The 21,638-nt window shown below is 35.5% G+C and overlaps 1 protein-coding gene across 1 annotated transcript in view; it reads left to right on the top strand.

Moving 5' to 3' along the window:
* Positions 1 to 21,638, top strand: part of ADAMTS19 (ADAM metallopeptidase with thrombospondin type 1 motif 19) — a 272,346-nt gene that overhangs the window by 97,091 nt on the left and 153,617 nt on the right. The window lies entirely within an intron of this gene.

Raw genomic sequence — 21,638 nt, 5'->3', positions numbered from 1 at the left:
AAGGAGATAATACAACAGTAGGGCTCTTGCCTTGTATTTGGCCAACTTGAGTTTGAACCCTGAGACTCCTTGTGGATCCCTAGGATTCCATCAGGATTAACATCTAATCACAGTTGTCTTGACCAACTCTCAAAAGAAAATCCTCAAATAGTTGAGTGTATATATATATATATATGTATATATATATATATATATATATATATATATATATATAAACTGGAATACTATGTGTCCATAAGAAAGGGCAAAATCATGTGATTTCCTTATATGGAATTCCTTATATGCGCTTTCCACTATATGGATGGAACTAGAAGGTATCATGCTGAATAAAGATTGGTAGAGAAAAAGGGAGAGCTACAGAGAGATCTCTCATATGTGAGATTTAAAGATACACACTAACATAGTAATAAATAGCCAATTATCAAAATTGAGTTTCAGGAAAGGGTATGTTAAAGTAGGAGGAGCTATAGAGCCTTTGGGAAGAGAAATGTGTGTGCTAGTGTAGGTGTGGTGTTGTAATGAAGTATATATGAAACCATCATTAAAATTATGGTGAGTCACAGCATGTCCATGATGTTCATTTTTTATTTTTACTTTTATTTATTTTTTGGGGGGGTCAGATCTGGCTCCACACTCAGAAATCGCTCCTGGCAGGCTTGGGGACCATATGGAATGCTGGGATTTGAACCAATGACCTTCTGTATGAAAGGCAAATGCCTTACCCCCATGCTATCTCTCCAGCCCTCATGATGTTTATTTTAAAGATTAATAAATAAAGATATGTTGAGGAACATTTGAGTTTGAATGGGTTATGCTATAGATGCATGCTTTCAATATTAATAGTTGTATGCTAAAATAGCACTTCTTTATAGCTTTTTAGTAGCCTGATATTTTTAGATTTAATTGTCCTGCTTCGTGCCTCTAGGATATGGTTACGTTATAACATTATAAAAAAGTACTAGCCAAAATTCCTGATTTATATGCAATCAAAATGCATAAATTTTTCCAGCTGTATTCCTAAACTTCATGAAACTCTTCAGTTATGATTCATCTTACCTAATTCTTAGATTTATGACATTTTTTATTCTCCAAGGCAGATGAAATCATTAATCTTACAGCATGATTTTTGTTTTCTGCTTTTAGCTTATGAGGAAGATCACAGAGAAAGCCTAGCAAATTTGATTTATCTTTTTGATTGATTAATATAGAAATAAGAATAGCACGGTGAATTTTTCACTACAGATTTATAAGAATTAGATATATGATCTACCATGTATGGCTTTTTATAGTGCGTTACAAGAATTATATTTTGGGAGTTGCATTAGAACCTAAATCAACAATTTCAGATAGTATATATCATTAATGATTTATTCATATTTCAAAACTACAATAGTATATATTATAAATGACTTAAACTCCTTTAAGACTTAACTCTTTAAGGATTTAAATTTCACTTCAAAAGCCATCTAATAGGGCCCGGAGAGATAGCACAGCGGTGTTTGCCTTGCAAGCAGCCGATCCAGGACCTAAGGTGGTTGGTTCGAATCCCGGTGTCCCATATGGTCCCCTGTGCCTGCCAGGAGCTATTTCTGAGCAGACGGCCAGGAGTAACCCCTGAGCACCGCCGGGTGTGGCCCAAAAACAAAAACAAAAAAAGCCATCTAATAATCCAACTTTAAATTTCTGAAAACAGATGAGAAGTGAATGTGAAACAAAATAAATCTCAAGTATATCTCAAGTAGAAAGCAAAAAATTAATCTGTAGACATAAATTTTCTTAAATATACTCTTTTCCATACTGTAACACTTCTTTCCATTATTTAATAGAAGAAGGAGGTAAGCAAGTTTTGTATGGTTTGTTTTAAGCTTAAAGAAAGTATAGAATAAGAATAGTAAAAATAAAACCTAATTTAGAATCTATCCTTGACCATGTCATCTCTACATGTTTTATCAGAAGAGGAAAATTCAGTGAGTGGCCACTCCTGCTGAAATACCTAACATTCTTTCATGGAACTTGCTCTTTCTATTCTCCTTTCTTTCTTTTCTTTCTTTCTTTCTTTCTTTCTTTCTTTCTTTCTTTCTTTCTTTTCTTTCTTCTTTCTTTCTTTCTTTCTTCTTTCTTTTTCTTTCTTTCTTTCTTTCTTTCTTTCTTTCTTTCTTTCTTTCTTTCTTTCTTTCTTCTTCTCTCTCTCTTTCTTTCTTCTTCTCTCTCTCTTTCTTTCTTTCTAAATTAAATTATAGTACTTTTATTTTCTTTTAATTTAAGCACCATGATTACAAACATGCTTGTAGTTAGGCCTCAGTCAAAGAAAGAAAAGCCCCCTTCACCAGTGCAAATTCTTACCTTCAGTGCCCCCCTTCACCCTCTTCCCCCATCCTCTGCCTATATTTGAGACAAACATTCTACTTCTCTCACTCATCAACAGTGTCATGGTAATTCTTTGTGTAGTCATTTATCTAACTGCATTCACCACTCTGTGGTGAGCTTCATATAGTGAGCTAGTACTTCTGCCCTCTTCTCTCTCATCTTTTTTTTTCCCCATTTCCTCCAGGATCTCATGTTTCATGGCACAGTTTCTCAAAGTAGTTTCTGATTATCCTTTGTATCGCTGTATTGTCTGTAATGGCCTCCCCCTTTTCTAATTTGGTTTATTAAGTTTCTCTCCTTTTTTTGTGTGTGAATTTTGCTACTGGTTTATTAATCTTGTCTATTTTTTCAAAGAACCAACTTTCGCTTTCGTTGATCTTTCAGATTGTTTTTTGGTTTTCCACTTTATTAATTTCTGCTCTAAGCTTTGTTATTTCCTTCAGCCTACTTATTATAGGTTCAAAATATTGTTAATCATTTTTTAATTTAATAAGCTGTCATTAGCTATTTTGTAGGTCCCTTTTTCCTTCCTGAATTGTTCTTGCAACTTTGATTTTGAGTCTGTTTGTTCTATTCAGATTTGTTTCTTGTAGTCAGCAGAATGGTGGATTCAGCTTTTGGATCCATTTTCTATTCCATATCTCTTAATTGGTGCATTTGGCTCCCTACCATGGACTAGTTTGCTTGGTCCTCATCCCTGTTGTCTTTGAGTATTATCATCATACTATCTTTTTTTTTACATAACCCATTTATGAGTGGAATCATTCTATGGGTACTTCCTTCTGACTCACTTTACTCTGCATAATAATCTCCATATCCATTTAGGTATAAGCAGTTTTCATGATTTCATTTTCCTAACATCTGTGTAGTATTCCATTATGTAGATGTACCAGTTTCTAATTTATTCATTATTCTCAGGCATTTGGGTTGTTTCCATATTTTGGCTATTGTGAATAGTACTGCAATGAACATAAGAGTGCAACTGCCTTTTCCTTTTTGGTCCCTAGGTTATATTCCCAGGAGCAATATTACTAGGTCATATGAGAGCTCAATTTCTTTTGTGTATGTGTGTTTGTGTTATTTATTTGTTGTTTAGGAGTGTCCATATTGTTTTGCAAAATTGTTAGGTCTGGGGCCGGAGAGATAGCATGGAGGTAGGGTGTTTGCCTTGCATTCAGAAGGATGGTATTTCAAATCCTGACATCCCATGTGGTCCCCTAAGCCTGCCAGGAGCAATTTCTGAGCATAGAGCCAGGAGTAACCCCTGAGCGCTGCAGGGTGTGACCCAAAAAACAAAAAAAAAAATAAATAAATAAATGTTAGGCCGATTGACCAGTAGTGAATGAGAGTCTGTCTCTCTGCATCCATGCCAGCACTGGCTGTTCTTGTTCTTTTTGATGTGTGCCGGTCTCTGAGTGTGAGAGGTTATCTCATTGCTTTGATTTGCATCACCATGGTGATTAATAATGTGGCGCATTTTACTTTTACTCTTCTGTACTCTTCCTTTGAGAAAGCTTTTGTTCATATCTTCTTCCCATTTTTGGATGGGGTTAGATTTTTGTCTTGTCTAATAGTGCCTTAGTGTTATAAATATTAATCCCTAATTATATGACTATTGGATGAATACTTTCTCCCATTACATAGGTAATCTCTGCATTCTGGTCATCATTTTCTTTGAGGTGAGAAGTATCTTAGATTATTATTGTGCCATTTGTTTATCTTTGCTTTAATTTGCCTGGTCAGTGAAAGATACCTTTACCTATCTCATGGATAGTTCTTCCTATATCTTCATATATATTATATCTATGGTTTTGGGTTTTATGTCAAGGTCTTTTTTTTTTTTTTCATTTTTCGGGCCACACCCGTTTGATGCTCAGGGGTTACTCCTGGCTAAGCGCTCAGAAATTGCCCCTGGCTTGGGGGGGCCATATGGGACACCGGGGGATCAAACTGCGGTCGCGATCTTTTCTTGGCTAGCGCTTGCAAAGCAGACACCTTACATCTAGCGCTACCTCGCCGGCCCATGTCAAGGTCTTTAATTCATTGTGATTTGACTTTTGTGCAGGATGTTAAAAAAAGATCTGAGTTCAATATTTTTACATGTCGATGATAAGTTTCCTAACACAATTTTTGAAGAGGCTTTCTTTGCTCCACTTCATATTTTTGCTCCTTTATAAATGACTAATTAATCATGTGCCAGAATTTTTCTTAGAATATTCAAGACTATTCCATTGATCTGTCTTTCTTTTTCTTTTTTTTTTTAATAATGCTATGCTGCGTTCATTACTACTTCTTTGTAGTATAGTGCAAATTTGAGGAAAGTGATTCTGCTGATTTTCTCCTTCTCAAAGATAACTTTTGCTATTTGTGGAGATCTATTGTTCCATTGGAATTTTAGAAGGTTTGATCTATTTTGTTGAAATATGTCATAGGTATCATTATATTAAATCTATGAAATGCTTTGGGGAATATTTCCATTTAAATGATTTAATCCTCCCAATCCATGAGCAGAGGATAGGTCCTGTATTCTCTTTTATTTATTGAAGTAGAATTTTGTAGTATTTGTTGGATATGTCTTTGACCTCTTTAGGTAAGTTTATTCCAAGGTACTTGATTTTCTGAGGCAAATTTATGGATGGGATTTTTTAAATTAATATATTTATTTGAACACCTTGATTACAAACGTGATTGTGGTTGGGTTTCAGTCATGTAAAAACACCCCCCTTCACCAGTGCAACATTCCCATCACCAATGTCCCAAATCTCCCTCCTCTCCACCCCACCCCTGCCTGTATTCTAGACAGGCTTTCTACTTCCCTTATTCATTTTCATTGTTAGGATAGTTCTCAATGTAGTTATTTCTCTAACTAAACTCATCACTCTTTGTGGTGAGCTTCATGAAGTGAGCTGGAATTTCCAGCCCTTCTCTCTTTTGTCTCTGAAAATTATTGCAAGAATGTCTTTCATTTTTCTTAAAACCCATAGATGAGTGAGATTATTCTGTGTCTCTCTCCCTCTGACATTTCACTCAGCATGATAGATTCCATGTACATCCATGTATAGGAAACTTTCATGACTTCATCTCTCCTGATGGCTGCATAATATTCCATTGTGTATATGTACCACAGTTTCTTTAGCCATTCATCTGTTGAAGGACATCTTGGTTGTTTCCAGAGTCTTGCTATTGTAAATAGTGCTGCTATGAATATAGGTGTAAGGAAGGGATTTTTGTATTGTATTTTTGTGTGCCTAGGGTATATCGCTAGGACTGGTATAGCTGCATCGTATGGGAGCTCAATTTCCAGTTGTTGGAGGAATCTCCATATCGCTTTCCAGAAAGGTTGAACTATACGGCATTCCCTCCAGCAGTGGATAAGAGTTCCTTTCTCTACGCATCCCTGCCAACACTGCATGTTCTCATTCTTTATGATGTGTGCCAATCTCTGTGGTGTGAGGTGGTACCTCATAATTGTTTTGATTTGCATCTCCCTGATGATTAGAGATGTGGAACATTTTTTATGTGCCTTTTGGCCATTTGTATTTCTCTTTTTGTCAAATTGTCCATTTTTTTCTCCCCATTTTTTGATGGGATTAGGTGTTATTTTCTTGTAAATTTCTATCAGTGCCTTGTATATTTTGGATATTAACCCCTTATCTGATAGGTATTGGGTGAATAGTTTCTCGCACTCAGTGGGTGGTTCTTGTATCCAGTACTCTCCAAACAAGTGAAAGCAGAGATTAACAGATGGGAATATGGATGGAGTTTTTAATATCTCTTTTTGCATTATATGTATATATAGAGGCCATAGTTTTTATCATATTAATTATGTGACCTGCCACTTTAGTATACAAATATTTGTCTAGGCTTTATATATTTTCTAAGTATAGTATAATGTCATCTGCAAATAGTGGAAGTCTGACTACTTTTTTTCATATCTGGATGTTCTTTATATATTTTTCTTAACTAATTCCTGTGGCAAATACTTCCAGTACTATAATGAATGGAAATAGAGAGATTAAATAACCTTTTATTATGCCAGATCATAATAAAACCAGAAAAGGTTTTTAGCTTTTCCCCACTGAGTATAATTTGAAATGATCTTGGGTTAAATGGCTTTTAATATAATGAGGAAACTTTTGTCAATTCCCATGTTGTTCAGTGTTTTTATCGTGAATGTGTACTGGATCTTGTTAGTTGTTTTTTCTGAATCAATGGATATGATCATATGGTTTTTATTTTATTGATGTGGCATATTATGTTGATTGATTCATATATTAAACTATCTTTGCATTCCCCAGAATGAATTCTACTTGGTCATGCTTTATGAACTTTTTGTTTGTTTGTTTTTGGTTTGGGGTCACACTGGTGACACTCAGGGGTTACCCCTGGCTCTGTGCTCAGAAATTGCTCCTGGCAATCCCTGGAGTCTCATCTGGTCCCCCAAGGATTGAACCAGTCCCATCTTTAATCTGCTGCATACAAGGCAAACACCCTGTCACTGTGCTATCGCTGCGGCCCAGCTTTATGAACTTTTTGATGAATTGTTGAATTTTATTTGCTAGCATTTTGTTGATGATATTTACATTTGTTTTCATTAAGGAAATAAAGGCTGCAATTCTCTCTTTTTGTGGTCTCTCTGATTTTGGTATCATGGTGATGTTAGATTCATAAAAATTTTGGGACTATTTCTGTTCCTTCATTTTCCTGGAAGAGCTTGATAAATATTGGCAGCGGCTCCTCTTTAAAGGTGAATGAATTCACTAACGAATCCATCTGGTCCTGGGTTTTTGTTTTGGGAACTATTTGTAAGTGTCATTTTAATGTCCTCATTAATGATTGGTCTGTTAAGGTATTCCAACTCATCTTTTTTCGACCTTGGGAGTTTATAATAGTCCAAGATTTTTCCATGATGTCTACATTCTCTTATTTGAAGCATAAAGTTTCTCAAAGTGGTCTTTGATTATCCTATCAATTTCCATATTATTTGTTCTGACATCCCCTTTTCATTTCTGATTATATTTAGGGTGTCTCTCCTTTGTGAATCTTGCTAGAGGTTTTTTAATTTTTTATGTTTTTAAAAAACAAAATTTTGCTTATATTGATCTTTTGGATTGTTTTGGATATTCAGTTTTATAAAATATCTATATGTATATTTTAAATTATTTATTTGAGCATCATGGTTATAAAAATGCTCATAGATCAAAAAATGCTGATAGTTGGGTTTCATTCATAGACTGTACACCCCCTTCACAGTGTAACATTTCTGCCATCAATGTCCCCCATTTCCCTCCTGCCCCAACTCCTGTCTGTCTTCAGGACTTTCATTCTATTTACCTTTCTCACTATCATTGTCATGGTAGTTGTCAATAAAGTTATTTCTATAAATGCACTCATCACTCTTTGTGATAAAATTCATATTATAGGATGGTCCTTCCATACCACATCTATATTGTCTCTAGGTATTATTACCATATTGTCTTTTATTTTTCTCATATCCCACAAATGTGTGACATTCTATCTCTTTCTACAATGAACATAGTACAGAAATCATTTATTTATTTTAAATAATTTTTATTGTGACCAATGTAAATTGCAAATCTTTCAGTTATATTTAAGGTACATAGTAACAGTGAATTAGGACCATCCCCACTACTAGTGTTGTCCTCTCTCCACCCCTGTTCGAGCATGTATCCCATACCTATCCTTTTGCTCCTCAGACTGTTAGTGTAACAGGTCCCCTTTGTGTATAGCTTGTTGTAGATTGGGTATCTTGATTCTGTTATCATTGACTTTGGTTTTGGTATTTAGGTTTGATCATTTTATATTTCCACTTACCATATTTATTCAAGTATAATAGGCACCATGTATAACGCGCAGCCCAAATTTTCTATTAAAAATCGATATAAAATGTTGTTTCACACCAAGCATTGTAATCGACAAAAAAACGTTGTTTAACACGTGCTGGCATGATAAAAATCATTTATTGACAACGTAAACTGCTATAAACACAATACCAAAATAAAATTACCAGTAACAATATTTATTTAAAATGCTTCCAAGTCAGATTCATCATCAGATACACTACAGAGTTGTTCCCATTCTTCACGAGTTAACTTTTTATTGGTGTCCCAATTGGCAGGAATATCTGTTTCTCCAGTTTCTTCGCTTTCTTCTGAATCTGAATTCCATAGCAGGTCATCTTCTGTGCCGTCCATTTGATTGCTGATGCCTGTCTTCAAAAAACTCTTGATGATCATTTCTTTTGGTATGTCTTCCCATGATGTTTCACAAGAGATAGGCCAGGTTTTTGAGGTTTTTTTTTTCTTCACCCTCATGTGCAGTGCGCGGCTGCAGCCCAGAAAAGGCACAGTGCGAACTCACAATTCACCTGCGCCCTCATTGGACCAGCCGCCACTGCCACCCCATCCCAGCCCTCGTTTATAACGTGTACTCAAATTTTGATTTCTTTTTTTTTTTTGGTAGAATATTATGCGTATTATACTCGAATATATACGGTAATGTTCATGTGCCTGTTTGCTCACGCCCATCCACCCCCCATTTATGAGGCAGAACAAGCTGATTCAAGTTCTGGGGTTATGTTGGAAAATGAAAAAAAAAAAGCTGGGAGGAGCCCATCTAGAAGCTATAAATGTAAATTTAAAAGAAGAAGAAAAAACAATGACAACAACAAAACAACAACAACAAGGAAAATAAAAGGAAGAAGGGCTGGTGTGGCAATTTTTTTTTTTTTTTTTTTTTTTGCATAGGCACGGTAAGTATTGGGGAAATTAGATAGGGAATTCCCTTGGCCTAAGAGATAACAGGGTTTCTCCACCCTTGAAGCATAATGTCATGAGAACAATTACAGGCTCTGGACATGCTCATTGTCCAACTCCAAGGTCTTTTCTAGTGCCAGGAAACAATCTGCTCAGCTGTGGTTGTTAAAATCAGTCCTCTGTACTTAGAGATCTTGGTATTTGCACAGATCATAGGATGAAGTCTAGAAGAGTCTTTCTTTATGGTTCCAGAAGTTCTGCTCCATCACAGTTGTTGTAGTCAGTCTTGTGTAATTCGTGATCATGGTGTTTGCACAGATCCTAGGCTGAAGCCTAGGCTAGTGTCTTTCTTTTTGGTCCTGGGAAAAGTTCTGCATGTCGTGGTTGTCAAAATCAGTCTTCTGTAGTCAGTGTTTTTGTGTTCCTATGATATATCCATCAAAAGTGGTCATGCTGGATCATATGGAGCTCATTTTCTTGCATTTTGAGGAATTCCATATTGTTTTCCAGAAGGTTGGACTAGATGAAATTCCCACCAGCAATGAATGAGAGTTTCTTTCTCACTGCATCCATGCCTGCATTTGTTGTACTTGTTCTTTGTGATGTACGCCATCTCTGTAGCATTGATGACACCTCATTGGTGTTTTGATGTGCATTTCCACGATGACTAGTGATCGGAACAGTTTTTCACCATCGCTATTTCTTTTCTGAGAAAATCTTTGTTCATTTCCTCTGCATTTTTTATGAAGATTTGATGGGGATTTTTGTTGTTAATTTCTGTCAGTACCTTGTAAGTCTTAGATATTATCTCTTTTTTTATTTTTATTGTGACTGAAGTTCATTACACAGAATTATTTACGGTACATAGTGACAAAGAATGAAGGGCATTCCCACCACCAATGTTGTCCTCCCTCCACTCCTCTTCCCAGCATGTCTCCCATATCTCTCTCTTTTACACCCCCCCCCCAGAATACTAGTGTAACTGGTCTCCACTTTACAGCTTGTTGTAGGTTGGGTATCTATTCTGTTTGGTGTTCCAGTCTGGTCATTTTTATTTATACTACATGTTCATATGACTGGTCCTGGTATCATTCTTTCCACCCTCCTCAATTTATAAGGCTGAATGATTCAAGTTATGCTATTCTGTTGGAGATAAAAATGGTTAAGGAAAAGAGAAGAAAAAAATTGGTATCAACTACTAAAAAGAAAAAAGAAAAATTACCAAATAATATCTACAAGAGTGAAAAAGAAAAAAAGTGGAAAAAAAAAGAGAAGGAAAATAATATCAAAAAAACAAACAAAAAAAACCAACAAAACAAAACCAGAAAAAGTGCTGGAGTGGCAGAGTTTGGTGTTACCCCACCTTTTTTTTTTTTTTTTTTGTATAGGCACAGCAAGTATTGGGGAAGGAAGGAAATTCCCGGGGCCAAAGAGATTCAGGGTTTCTCCACTCTTGAAGCATATTGTCATGGGAACAACCACTGGCTCCATACCTTCTCATTGCCATATCCCAGGTTTTTTTGGTTTTTGTTTTTGTTTTTTTGTGTGGTGTCAGGAAACTTTCCTCTCGGTTGTGGATGAGAAAATCAGGCCACTGTAGTAAGCAATCTTGGTATTTGCGCAGGTCCTAGGACAAGGCCTAGGATAGAGATTTTAAGGTTCTAGGTTCTGTTCCAACATTGTTGGTGTGTTCAGTTTTCTGTATCATGTACTCCATGGTTTTGCTCATTCCCTAAGTCGAAGTCCAGGAAATTATGGCTCCAGAGGTTCTGCTCAGTCTCTGTTGTCAGAATTGGGTCTCTGTATTAAGAAACCTTCATTTTTGTAAGAGTCCTGGGCTACAGCCTAGGGTAGGGTTTTCCTTAATGGTCTCAAGGTAAGTTCTGATATTATCTCTTTAGCTGATAGGTATTGGGTAAATAGTTTATCCTATTCAATGGGTGGCCTTTGTATTTTTGTTACTGTTTCCTTATAAGTGCAGAAGCTTCTCAGTACCATTTGTTTATTTTTGCTTCCACTTGTTTTGAAAGTGTCTTTTTCCTCCTTGAAGATGCTTTTAGTCTCAATGCATGAAATGTTTTTCCTTTTTTTTTTTTATCTCTATACCCTTTGGCCTCAATGTGAGATCAAGGACTTCAATACATTTAAATTTAACTTTTGTGCGTGGTGCTAGAGGTCTGAGTTTACTTTTTTGCCTGTGGTGAACCAATTGTCACAACATCACTTGTTGAAGAGGCTTTCCTTGGTCCATTTTGCTTTTCTTGTCCCTTTTTCAAAGATTAATAGATTGTATGGGAATCAATTGATGCAATACAATTCATGCAATCAATTGATTGTATGGGGATCAATTTCTGACTACTCAAGTGTCTTGCATTGATCTGAGGGTCTATCTTTATTCCAATATCATGCTGTTTCAATGACTATTGTTTTGTAGTTTAAGTCAGGAAATGAATGCCTCCCATCTTATTTTTCCTAAGGGTTGCTTTAGCAATTCATGTGCATTTATTGTTTCAAAAGAAATTACAGGAGTGTTTGATCCATTTCTTTGAAGAATGACATGGGTATCCTTAGAAAGATTGAATTAAATCTATACAAAGCTTTAGGGACTATTGCCATTTTAATGATGTTGATATGCCCAATCTATGCACAAGGTTTATGTTTCTATTCCTGTATGTCCTCTTTTATTTCTTGAAGAACTGCTTTGTTGTTCGCTTTATATGTCCTTCATCTCTTTAGTTAACTTGATTCTAAGACATTTATTTTTTCTGTGGTATTATTGTGAATGGGATTGATCTTTAATAAGACTTTTTTTCTATCATTATATATATTAGAAGGACATTATATATATTAGAAGGACACTTTGCAATATGAATCATTGCTTCTTGAAGCTTTTTAGTGGAGTCATTATGATTTTCTAAATATAGTATCATGTCATCTACAAATAGTGAGAGATTGACTTTTTCCTTTTCTATCTGGATGTCCCTTTTACTTGCCTAATTGTTATAGCAAGTACTTCCAGTACTATGTTCAATAGGAATGGCCAGAGAGGACAGCCTTGTTATGTGCCAGATTTTAGAAGAAAGGTTTTCAGTATTTCTCCATTGAGTATAATACTTACCATGGCTTAAGGTAAATGGTGTTGACTATATTGAGAAAAGTTCTTTCTATTGCCATATTTTTAAGAGTTTTTATCATGAATAAGTGGAGGACATTTTCAAATGCTTTTTCTGCATATATTAACATAATAATATGGTTTTTAATTTTTGTTTTGTTGACATGATGTATTATATTGATTGACTTTTGTACGGTAAAACATCATTGTATCTCTGGAATGAATCCTAATTGATCACGGTGTATGACTTCCTTCAAGAGGTATTGATAAGATTTTATTAATTGTATTTCCATCTGTGTTCAAGGATATTGACATGTAGTTCTCTTTTTATGGCATTTATGTCATATTCTTGTAGTATGGTGGTGTTAGTTTTATCAAAACTATTTGGGAATGTTTCTGTTTCTCTAGTTTTCTGGAAGAGCATAAAAAATTGTTAGTATGTCCTCTTGAAAAGTTTAATATAATTTGTGCATTCATCTGAGGCTGGGGTTTTGTTTTTGGTAAGAATTTTGATTACCATTTTAATTCCCTCAGTAGTGATGGATTTGTTACGATATGCCAGATCAACATGAACGACTTCATGGATAAAAACAGATAAGAAAATTTACAGACTCAAAACCAACCTTAAAAGACAAACAGAAAGGTCTACCTACTTTAAGACAAGGCAGACCAACAGAAACATCCAGCTCCTATATAGCAAAGACACTAAATTCTATGACAATTATCTCTCTCAATGCCAGTGGACTAAATGCATCACTTCAGAGACAGAGTGACAAAATGGGTCAAAAAGCTGAATCCAGCATTTTGCTGCCTACAAGATATATATCTGAATAGTCGGAACAAACTTAGACTCAATATCAAAGATAGTAGAAGAATCATCCAAGCAAATAACTCCCTTAAAAAAGTTGAGTGACCATATTACAATCAGATGATACAAATGATAGACTTAAAAAATTATAAGGGAAAAATTATAAGGGCCAAATATGTACATTTTATTTTAATCAAAGGATATGTACAACAGGAAAAATCACACTTAAACATATAACACCCAATGAAGGACCAGCAAAATATTTAAAATTATTTTGACAAATTGAAAGAAGACATCAATAGCAACACAATAATAGTGGCAGACTTCAACACTGCTCTGTCACTCCTTGATAGATCAACAAGGATAAAACCTAACAAGAATAGTCTAACTCTAAAATGAGAAATGGAATAAAGTAGACTTATTCATATATATATGAATCTCCACCCCTAGAAACCTGGATACACATTCTTCTCCAGTGCACATAGGTCATTCTCCAGAATATACAATATATTGATCCATAAAACATACCTCCATGAAAGCAAGAGGATAGATATTGTACAGACTACTTTCTCAGATCATAATGCACTGATATTAGAAGTGAACTTCTTTGTGAGAAACATCTAGTATCCTCAGGAGTGCCCCAAATCCTTTCCATGCTCAGGTTGTTCAGTAGATACCTTCCAAAGAGGATACCATTACACTGATTCCCCCTTAAAAATTAATTCTTCTTTGATTTTCTTCTATCTGATGGCATTTGTTTGGGGGATGGGTAAAGGGAATATCTCTCAAATGTATATAAATATATGTGTATATATGTATGTGTGTATATACATATATAATATATATATATATGATTATAGATTGTGCTTGACGCCTGGGTTCCCTATCAATAAATCTGAGTCAGCTGTCCAGAGCTTCAATGTAAGGGTTCAAATTTGAGGTGTTGGCCAGTGTTTAGAGACTTTTAAAGCTTAATAGTGGTTTTGGGGGACTCCAGGGTCACACCAGACATTTTTCAAGGGATCAGATAAGCTGCCAGGGATAATTAGTCAGCTGTAGGCAAAGCTTTAACCACTGTACTATCTCTCCACTTTAATTGTCCACTAATTTTTTTAATAAAAAATTCTTCCATATCTTTCTGTGTGATTTGACTCATATTTAGTTGATAATTGGGATGCTATTTTACTTCCTTTGTGTTTCCAGAAACTGTATTACAGCAGTTTTATTTTTATCTTGTATCTTCATGTCTTAATATGCATATTCATTGAGTATTATTTCTGAGGCACTATCAGTTTTTGTCTTTGTGTCTTTTATGCTTGTCACATTTTGTTACTTATTCCTTTAGGCTCAAAGTAAGAATAAGATTTACAGATAAATGACGTACCTTATAGGCCCAATCATAGGATAAGCAATTTGCCTATGATTTTGAATTAAAAAATCCTAATGGGTGGTTAAAATCAGCTGTATGGAACTGGACTTTAGCTTGGAAACAGCCATGATGTTTCTGACATTAAAATTGATTTTCAAATTAGTCTATTTCTGTAATGTATATGCTTAGGGGTTACTCCTGGCTATGTGGTTAGAAATTGCTCCTGGCCTGGGGGACCATATGGGACACCAGGGATCAAACTGAGGTCTGTCCAAGGTCAACTGACAGCAAGGCAAACACCATACCATTGCACTATTGCTCTGGCCCCATCATTATGTTTTGTGATTATATGATCAACTTGATGAGATGTATCCTATCACTCTCATAAAAGTGTACTTTATTTTATAATAAAAATTCTGCCATATCTTTCTGTATGATTTGATTCATATTTAGTTGAAAGTTGGGATGCTATTTTACTTCCAAAATAACTTTCAGTTTCCAGAAACTGTATTACAGATGTTTTTTTAAAGTTCTGTATTACATCTATCTTTAAGTGCTCCGCTAAATCCTTTCTCCCCTCTAATCTCTACCCTTTATTATAATAAGGAACATGTGGGATCTTGAAAAGAAGTAAAAATCATGGTCTTTTAAACAGAGCAATGCAAGTCATTTAATTAGTCATAGTTACAATTATTCTCCATAATTCTCAAGTCAAAGAAAATCTCCTAGCTTTCCCAAATGTCAGCGCAATGAAATTTAGATTAGTTAGAATTTAGTTGAAGACACTGATTTTACATTTAAGTAAATGAAGAACAAAAGCAAAGGTTCATTTTTGGTTGGTAAGGAACACCTTAATCTGTAAGAAATTCTATAATTGCTAGCCAAATATACATATGAGGCCCTATTTACAAGTTCTCATCATGAAATTTTACAAACACATATGAATCTGGAGGAGGGAAAATTCACTCATAATTTTACTACAATAACAGTTGCTATTAGCAAACTAGCATGCTATTTAGTAATTTTGTCCATAAAAAAGGAAAGTTTTTTAATCTCTAGTTATAACTTTATCTGACAATATGTACTCATGTTGTAATTATATTTCTTAAATGTACTTTATTTTTTTAAATATGTGTTTATATTAAAATAGTATTTATTTTCTTACTTTTGTTTTGAGGCCACACCTGGCCAATTTCAGGGCTTACTTCTGGTCTGTACTCAGAAATTACTCAGCTGATCTTGGAATATCTTATTTGGTGCCTGAGATTTGCACTTGAGTAAGCTGTGTGCAAGGCAAGCACACTACAAGCTGGACTACTTCTACAGGTGTTCATTGTACTTTTTTTTATATAACTACACAATATTATTCATTTCCTATTAGCTGGTGAGAAAGATATGGCCCTATAATCTCTGTTCTTTAATTCTCTCTTCCTCAGGCCTGGAGCTAGAAAGAGAAATGAGTATATATGGAGTCAGGGTTTGATCCCATGATGGTATGCTTCAAGGATGGAGACCCTAAATCTCTTAGGCCATGGGAATTCCCTTTCTTCCCCAATTCTTACTGTGCCTATGCAAAAAAAAAAAAAAAACAAAAACAAAAACTGGGGGGGAACGCCAAACCCTACCACTCCAGCACCCATACTTTTTCTTGTTTTGATTTGATTTGTTAGTTTTTGATTTTATTTTCCTTCTCTTTTTTCTTCCACTTTTCTCTTTCTTTTTCACTGTTTTGGTTATTATTTAGAGATTTATTTTTATTTTTATTTACCGGCTCTATATTTTTTCTTTTTTCTTCTATTTTTCTTTTCTTTTTTTTCTCTCTCTCTTCTTTCTTTTTTTGGTAGTTGTCACCAAATTTTTTCTCCCCTTTTTCTTAACCTTTTTATCTCCAATGACGGTGGAATAGATGCTCAATCTATAACAAGCTGTAAAGTGGAGACCAGTTGCACTAGCATTCTGGGGGGTAGAGGAGGGAGATATGGGATACATACTGGGAACAGGGGTGGAGAGAAGACAGCACTGGTGGTGAGAATGCCCCTCATTCATTGTCACTATGTACCATAAATGATGCAGTGAAAGATTTGTAATGCACTTTGGTCACAATAAAAATTAAAAAAAAAAAGAAAAGAAAGTTACTTTATACCTGCTGCTTGATTCCTTTTGATTTTCACTTTTGCTTCTCAGTCAAAAACTTCTCTGTCCCAAAGACTCTTCATTTTAAGCAAAAATACTTCTTCACTGTATGACCAGTGTATTTCTTTATTCGTGCTCAGGTTTCTCATGAATTGGGTCACCTGGCTTATCTTTTGCATTCATTGTTCTCAAGGATAATTTCATTCCACTGAACACCATCTTACAGTTTTAAAGACTTCTCTACTTTTCTGGCAATTCCTGGTGTTTGCATGGAAATTCTCTTCAGAAATATTAACACCAAATACTACCCTCCAGTCACAATTGTTAGTTCATTTTTGGAAAGTGCTAATTCTCATTCTTCCTGGATTTTTTGATTCTTCTATTTTATTTATTGTATTTTATTTTATTCTATTTTATCCTGCAAATTCCTAGGAATTCTTCTTAATCTTGTAATATGTCTTCATTTACTTTATTGAAAACTTATATAAATTCTTATTTTACACTTAATTTCCAGACTTCTACCATATTTAATCTAATTAAATATTATGACTCTTGACTGCTTTAGTCACTCACATAAGTTTTATTCTCTCTCTTTTTTGTTTTGTTTTGTTTTTTTTGTTTTTGTTTTTGTTTTTTGGGTCCCACACGGCAACACTCAGGAGTTACTCCTGGCTCCACGCTCAGAAATTGCTCCTGGCAGGCTCGGGGGACCATATTGGATGCCGTGATTTGAACCACCATCCTTCTGCATGAAAGGCAGATGCCTTACCTCCATGCTCTCTCTCCAGCCCCCACATAAGTTTTATTCTACATTGAATATTGTGTCATTATAGATCATGCTCTCCAATTTCAGATGAACATGTGTTTTCTGACTCATGGGAAGTATTTCTCTAGTACTCAGTTCTCTTCTCTATTTCTCTTGCTTTCGATTCCAACCAACTTTGACCCAAGCATCATGTTCTATCATATCTTTTTCACTTTGATGTTGAAAGAGGTCAAAAAGAAATTTTCTTAGCAAATTGTTTGTATTAAAGTTCTAACAGCATTCTTATTACATTGTAAAAACTGTAAGTATTCTTATTAGGTTAGAAGGAACAATAAGGAGCTCAACACCATCAATATTTTAATAGAATATTAGAAATACTAGCCAATGTTGTGCATATGTATTAAATGTTCAAATCTTTGAGAAACTATCTTCAAAAGCTTCATAATACCCTAAAAAGAGATGATTTTTTCCTCCCTACCTTTTTCCTTTTCACACCTCGCACACATTGTGTTGGGTGTGACCCAAAAACCAAAATAAAATAAAATAAATTCACTACCACTTACTCTCAAGTACTTGCTTCCTTTTCAATTATCTGAACTGCAGATTGAATCCAAGGCTGCCTTTCTGGAGTGTGTACTCTCTACTGAGTTATACCCCCTAACTGTCTGCTCTCCATTGTGTGTGTGTGTGTGTGTGTGTGTGTGTGTGTGTGTGTGTGTGTGTGTGTGTGTGTGTGTTTAAGCCACACCTGGCAGCACTCAGGGGTTATTCTTGGTTCTGTGATCAAAAATCACCCCTGGGCCTGGAGAGATAGCACAGCAGCGTTTGCCTTACAAGCAGCCTATCCAGGACCTAAGGTGGTTGGTTCAATCCCGGTGTCCCGTATGGTTCCCCGTGCTTGCCAGGAGCTATTTCTGAGCAGACAGCCAGGAGTAACCCCTGAGCACTGCCGGATGTGGCCCAAAAAACCAAAAGAAAAAAAAATCACCCCTGGCTTTGGGGACCATATGGGATGCTGGGGATTGAACATGCATCCGTCCTGGGTCAGCCACGTGCAAGGCAAACACCCTACCACTGTGCTACCACTCTGGACCCTGCTTTCCACTTTTTGTTGTATTCATAGTTCATGATTTGGCATTTGTAAAATTTGCATCTTGTTTTAGAATCTTACTGTTGTAATATTTTGGGTGTCACACCCACTGATGATCATGGCCTGAAGGCCCAGTATGCTTCATACTGTGATCTTGATGGAAGAGAACAGGCAATCTCGTGGTGGGTGTGGTGGTAGAATGATGTATGCAGAAAACTATCATTAACAGTATTATAAACCATAATACTTTATACATTTTTTAAAAAATAAAGTGAAAATGGTGCCAGAGTGATAGTAGAGCAGGTAGGGCATTTGCCTTGCATACAGCTGGCCTGAGTTTGATCGCTGGCATCCCATATGAATATGTGAGCACTGCCAGAAGTGATTTCTGAGCATAGAACCATGAGTAACCTCTGAGCCCTGCTGGATGTGGCCCAGAAACCAAAAAAAAAAAAAAAAAAAAAAAGAATTAAATATCTTTTGTATAATTTAGTATTTATATAATTTTGGAAAATCCTTTTTTGCTTGTAGATAATTTTAAAATGTCCATAACAGGAATGTACCGTATTTTCTGGCATATAAGACGACTTTTTAACCCATGAAAAAATTCTTAAAAGCCAGGGGTTGTCTTACTCACCAGGATACGTCATTCTAAAATTTACTCCAGTCTCAGGGACGAATGATCTGCCCCCCTCTTACCACTGCATCCCATCCAGCTGCCAGACATCATCACTCAGTCCTCTTCTTGTCCTGATTAATCAATCTTTCAAGGCACACAGAGGAGCTGAGTTACTGAGGGCTGTATTTCATTTAGCATCTGGGTATGCGACTTTCCAGTGCTCAGCTTTTTGGTTTTTTTGTTTGTTTGTTTGTTTGTTTGTTTTAATTTTTATTTTGACCAAAGTGGATTACAAATCTTTCACAGTAATTTTTTAGGTACATAGTGACATTGAATGAGGGGCATTCCCACCACCAATGTTGTCCTCCCTCCACTCCTATTCCCAGCATGCATCTCATATCCCCCTATTTTATCATCCGGGTTGCTAGTATAAGTGGTCCCTTCTGTGTCTAGCATGTTGTACATTGGGTGTCAATTTTGTTGTCATTGACTTTGGATTTGGTGTTTAAGTCTGATCATTTTTTAAATTTCTATTTAATGTTTAAATGACTGTCTGGTCTTGGTACCCTCCGTTATTTCCCCTAATTTGCGAGGCAAAATAAGATGATGGTTCAAAATATGTGGTTCTGTTTGAAGAACAGGAAAAAAATATAAAATAAGGCAAAAATCAAACAAGAAAAAAATGAGAGAAGTCCTTCTAGATGCTATAAATATCAGTTTAAGAGAAATAAGGGAAAAAGGAAGAAACATAAAAATACTAAAACAAAAAAGTCAAACAAAAAACTTGAAAAGGGACACAGAGGAGGCACTCTGTCTCCCTCTAGCTATCCTATTAAGCAATGCACCCCAGCCAGCTGCTCTTGGAGGAGCCCACTCTCCTCACTCTCAATGTAGATCACAATGGAAAAATCACCATCACTCACTACAAGTGACAAATGTAAAATAATGGTTGGCACGCCAAAGTCTAGCTTTATTAAACATATAATGTTAACCTTTGAGGGTTCTACTCTTTTTCTCTTACATTTTTTTTATATTCTTTTGGGTGTTCATTAAAAGAGAGGTAGTTTTATATGGCGGATATAGCCCAAACCCTATATTTTAACAGGAAAAGTAGGGGGTTGTCTTATATACCCAGTCGTCTTATATGCCGGAAAATATGGTAAATATATGTTATAAACATATAAAAGCAATAAAATCATTAAGTGTTTTATGTTGTTTTAATGATTCTATTATTTTGGAATACACGAAAAATTAAGTTTGGTTTTTGGGCCACATCTAGCTGTGCTCAGAGTCTACTCCTGGCTCTGCTGTCAAATCATTACTGACATTGTTTGGGGACCATATGTGAATCTGATGATTGAACCCCAGTCACCTAACATGCAAGTGTCTTTCTCACTGTACTACTTTCACTGATCCCAAAACTTAGATTTGAAAGACAGTAAGTTCATCTATTGAGGATATTCAGGATTATATCTTTGTTTTGTGGGGCCTCAAATGGAAATTCTCAGGGCTCACTCCTAGAACTGCACTCAGGGGTCACTCCTCATGAACTTGTTACTATCTGGAATGCTAGGATCAACCCCAGGTCAGCTACGTATAAGGCAAATATACTACCTGCTGTACTATCACCCCCAGCCATCAGGCTGATAGATTATTGGTAAAATAGTACATCAGATGAGTACCAAGGAGTCCAAGTATTATCGTCTTGACTGATAATTTAAAAGCAAAGATAATCTATCTGGCTGAAATTTTTATCTTCACATATCAGTATCAGTCATATAGACTTACCATTTTAATTTCCAAGGGAAATATTTAAAATATTCCTAATCCTAATATCATATATTATTTTATGTCATTTTAATTATAATATTTATGTTTAAAAATTAATGTTAATTTGTTTCAAAGTATATATTCAAAGCATACAGCAGGTACATTATTGTATAGCACTTATGCATGCAGCTTACTCAGATTCAATCTCCAACTTCTCTATAGACCTTTAATTTTTACTAGGAATGATCCTTAAATTGTAGAGCTAGGAGTAAACCTGAACACCACTGCGTGTAACTTGGTACCTCTTTCAAAAATAGAATAAATAAATGTTAAGAATGACCTATATCCCACCACAAAGAGTGGTGAGTGCAATTATAGAAATAACTACACTGAGAACTACCATAATCATGTGAATGAATGAGGGAACTGGAAAGCCTGTCTAGAGTACAGGCGGGGGTAGGGTGGGGTGGAGGGAGATTTGGGACATTGGTGATAGGAATGTTGCACTGGTGAAGGGGGGTGTTGTTTACATGACTGAATCCTAATCACAATCATGTTTGCAATCAAGGTGCTTGAATAAAGATATTATTTAAAAAAAAGAATGACCTATATCCTATGTATAATGTATTCTGTGCTATTTCTTTGAAACTGGATTAGTTACAAAACTGGAATATGTAATATTATACTGTCTGTTTACATTTTTCAAGTTACAGCTATTCATTTATCTCACATGACGAAGGAAAGTGGTATTCATAAAATAGTTGGGCCAGAGAGATAGCACAGCGGTAGAGCGTTTGCCTTGCAAGCAGCTGACCCAGGACCAAAGGT

This window comes from Suncus etruscus, chromosome 14, assembly GCF_024139225.1.
Source record: "Suncus etruscus isolate mSunEtr1 chromosome 14, mSunEtr1.pri.cur, whole genome shotgun sequence".
In the NCBI taxonomy this organism is placed as follows: domain Eukaryota; kingdom Metazoa; phylum Chordata; class Mammalia; order Eulipotyphla; family Soricidae; genus Suncus; species Suncus etruscus.
The sequence above is the reverse complement of the archived record's forward strand: the minus strand, read 5'-3'. Positions and strand labels throughout refer to the sequence as shown.